Source organism: Cebus imitator, unplaced genomic scaffold (genome assembly GCF_001604975.1).
Source record: "Cebus imitator isolate Cc_AM_T3 unplaced genomic scaffold, Cebus_imitator-1.0 Scaffold1921, whole genome shotgun sequence".
NCBI lineage: Eukaryota > Metazoa > Chordata > Mammalia > Primates > Cebidae > Cebus > Cebus imitator.
The window spans coordinates 51396-55534 of record NW_016109236.1 but is presented as its reverse complement, the minus strand read 5'-3'; the positions used below and the strand labels follow the sequence as shown (position 1 = coordinate 55534).

General features: G+C 43.9%; 1 pseudogene across 1 annotated transcript; it reads left to right on the top strand.

Moving 5' to 3' along the window:
- The first annotated feature begins 892 nt into the window (after positions 1-892).
- On the top strand, positions 893-3764 carry LOC108299109 (annotated as a pseudogene). Its single transcript, XR_001822818.2, has one exon. The product of XR_001822818.2 is annotated as a ubiquitin carboxyl-terminal hydrolase 28-like (transcript).
- Positions 3765-4139: the final 375 nt, after the last annotated feature.

Below are 4139 nucleotides of genomic sequence, written 5' to 3'. Positions count from 1 at the left end.
TTGGTTTGAAAGTAGCCATTCTATCTATGGACTAATCCACAATCCAGAGTCACAATATTAACTTTCAATTAATCTGGGTGTAATCCTCAGAACCTCAATAATGGACTATGTTTATATGGAAGGATGACATGCCTCACTGAATGCTGTGTGTACATAGAAGTATCACAATCTCACCTGTTTGCTGGGCCTTTATGTGACACCCTCTGCACAACTCAAGGGCTTCATATGGTATGCCTGAGAGTAAAAACCCGTGCTGAGGCCTTCATACTGGTATAAACTCATGGTCCCACATGTTTCCCTGAGTTCAGGAATAAGAGTCCACACCTTTTTTATTGGCTGGATCCAGGTCTGACAGTCATCAGTGTGCCTGTGAGCTGGGTTCACAAATGAGTCACCATCCTGCTTGTCACATATGACAGTAACAGTTCCAGCTGTGCACTGCTTCTGTGGAGTGGGATTCAGGACCTCATCAGTGGATTTGTTCACATTTAATAGCAAACTGTGGGCTGTGTGTGCATAAGAGATTCACAATCTCAATTTTGAGTTGGGCTTTGTTTTGATACTCTCTGTACAACCCGAGGGCATTACACAATAGGCAGGAGGGGTGTAATTCTCTGTGACCTGTGTAAAAGTAAGAAACTCAGGGCTTTATCTGTTGTCCTAAGACTAGATATGAGAGTCAACATCTCTTCTATTAACTGGGGCCAGGTGTAAAAGACAACACCATGCCAAACAGTTGAGTCAAAAAAAAAAAAAAAAAATTGGTGGCCGGGGCCTAGTTCTGCGAGGCTGGGCTGACGGCAGCGTTGGCGGTGGGAAACGGGTGACCCGCGGCGGGATGCCTCGGACATGACTGCGGAGGTGCAGCAGGATGACGCAGCCAGCGCGGCCGACAGCCACGGCTCGAAGTGATAGACATTACTCATGATAACAAAGATGATCTTCAGGCTACCATTGCTTTGAGTCTACTGGAGTCTCCCAAAATTCAAGCTGATGGAAGAGATCTTAACAGGATGCATGAAGCAACCTCTGCAGAAACTAAGCGCTCAAAGAGAAAACGTTGTGAAGTGTGGGGAGAAAACCCCAATCCCAATGATTGGAGGAGAGTTGATGGTTGGTCAGTTGGGCTGAAAAATGTTGGCAATACATGTTGGTTTAGTGCTGTTATTCAGTCTCTCTTTCAATTGCCTGAATTTTGAAGACTTGTTCTCAGTTATAGTCTGCCACAAAATGTACTTGAAAATTGTCGAAATCACACAGAAAAGAGAAATGTCATGTTTATGCAAGCGCTTCAGTATTTGTTTGCTCTAATGGGATCAAATAGAAAATTTGCAGACCCGTCCACAACCCTGGCTCTATTAAAGGGAGCATTCCGGTCATCTGAGGAACAGCAGCAAGATGTGAGTGAATTCACACACAAGCTCTTGGATTGGCTACAGGACACATTCCAGCTAGCTGTTACTGTTAACAGTCCCAGGAACAAATCTGAAAATCCAGTGGTGCAGCTGTTTATGGTACTCTCCTGACTGAAGGGGTTCGTGAAGGAAAACCCTTTTGTAACAATGAGATCTTCGGCCAGTATCCTCTTCAGGTAAATGGTTATCGCAACTTAGAGGAGTGTTTGGAAGGAGCCATGGTGGAGGGTGATGTTGAGCTTCTTCCCTCTGATCACTTGGTGAAGTATGGACAAGAGCGTTGGTTTACAAAGCTACCTCCGGTATTGACTTTTGAACTCTCATGGTTTGAGTTTAATCAGTCCCTTGGTCAGCCAGAGAAAAATCACAATAAGCTGGAATTTCCTCAGATTATTTATATGGACAGGTACATGTAAAGGAGCAAAGAGCTTATTTGGAATAAGAGAGAGTGCATTCGAAAGTTGAAGGAGGAAATAAAAGTTCGGCAGCAAAAATTGGAAAGGTATGTGAAATATGGCTCAGGCCCAGCTCGGTTCCCGCTCCCTGACATGCTGAAATATGTTATTAAATTTGCTAGTACAAAACCTGCCTCAGAAAGCTGTCCACCTGAAAGTGACACACACATGACATTACCACTTTCTTCAGTGCACTGCTCGGTTCCTGACCAGACATCAAAGGAAAGTACGAGTACAGAAAGCTCTTCTCAGGATGTTGAAAGTACCTTTTCTTCTCCTGAAGATTCTCAACACAAGTCTAAACCACTTATATCTTCTCGGTCTTCCATGGAAATGCCTGCACAGCCAGCTCCAAGAACAGTCACAGATGAGGAGATAAACTTTGTTAAGACTTGTCTTCAGAGGTGGAGGAGTGAGATTGAACAAGATATACAAGATTTAAAGAATCGTATTGCAAGTACTACTCAGGCTGTTGAGCAGATGTACTGTGATCCTCTCCTTCGTCAGATGCCTTATTGCTTGCATGCAGTTCTTGTTCATGAAGGACAAGCAAATGCTGGACACTATTGGGCCCATATCTATAATCAGCCCAGTCAGAGATGGCTCAAGTACAATGACATCTCTGTTACTGAATCTTCCTGGGAAGAAGTTGAAAGAGATTCCTATGGGGGCCTGAGAAATGTTAGTGCTTACTGTCTGATGTACATTAATGACAAACTACCCCACTTCAACGCAGAGGCAGCCCCAAATGAGTCAGATCAAATGTTAGGAAGCCTTATCTGTGGAACTTAACCATTACATTCAGGAGGATAACTGGCGATTTGAGCAAGAAGTAGAGGAGTGGAAAGAAGAGCAATCTTGCAAAATCCCTCAAATGGAGTCCTCCAACTTCTCATCACAGGACTTCTCTACATCACAAGAGCCTTCAGTAGCCTCTTCTCATGGGGTTCGCTGCTTGTCATCTGAGCATGCTATGATTGTAAAGGAGCAGGCTGCCCAGGCTATTGCAAACACAGCCCGTGCCTATGAGAAGAGCGGTGTAGAAGCAGCACTGAGTGAGGCATTCCATGAGGAATACTCCAGGCTCTATCAGCTTGCCTAAGAGACCCCCATCTCTCACAGTGATCCTCGACTTCAACATGTCCTTGTCTACTTCTTCCACAATGAAGCACCCAAAAGGGTAGTAGAACGAACTCTTCTGGAACAGTTTGCAGATAAAAATCTTAGCTATGATGAAAGATTAATCAGCATTATGAAGGTGGCTCAAGCGAAACTGAAGGAAATTGGTCCAGATGACATGAATACGGAAGAGTACAAGAAGTGGCATGAAGCTTATAGTTTGTTCTGAAAAGTATCTGTGTACCTCCTAACAGGCCTAGAACTCTATCAAAAAGGAAAGTACCAAGAGGCACTTTCCTACCTGGTATATGCCTACCAGAGCAATGCTGCCCTGCTGATAAAGGGGCCTTGCCAGGGGGTCAAGGAGTCCATGATTGCTTTATACTGAAGGAAGTATCTTCTGGAGCTGAATGCCAAAGCAGCGTCTCTCTTTGAAATGAATGATGATCACTCTGTAACCGAGGGCATTAATGTGATGAATGAGCTGATCATCCCCTGCATTCACCTTATCATCAATAATGACGTCTCCAAGGATGACCTGGATGCCATTGAAGTCATGAGAAACCATTGGTGCTCTTACCTTGGGCAAGATATTGCAGAAAATCTGTAGCTGTGCCTAGGGGAGTTTCTACCCAGACTTCTAGATCCTTCTGCAGAAATCATCGTCTTGAAGGAGCCTCCAACTATTCAACCCCATTCTCCCTTTGACCTATGTAGCCGATTTGCAGCTGTCATGGAGTCAATTCAAGGAGTTTCAACTGTGACAGTGAAATAAGCTCCCATGTGTTCAAGGCCTATTATGGTTTCTGGCTGACTGCCGCTTGCACAGAAGTCCGTTGTCACAGTGCTCATCTTGGGAAAAGGATTAGGTGGGCACATAAGATTCCAATTCAGACCCCAACCATGCTGGGTGTGTAAAGAAGGATTGAAAATAAAATTGTACTTTTTACGTACAAAATCATAAATGCTATTTCACTAGAAAAGGTGGAAACCAGTGTATTAAGGTGTTGAATTATGCCAGAAGACCTGAAATGCCTTGTATCTACAGCAATGCTTAGCCTTGCCACTTTTAAAACTATCCTTCAGGCATAAATATTTTTGACAGCAGAATAGAATGATTCATGAGAACCTGAAGTAGATGAACAGCTAC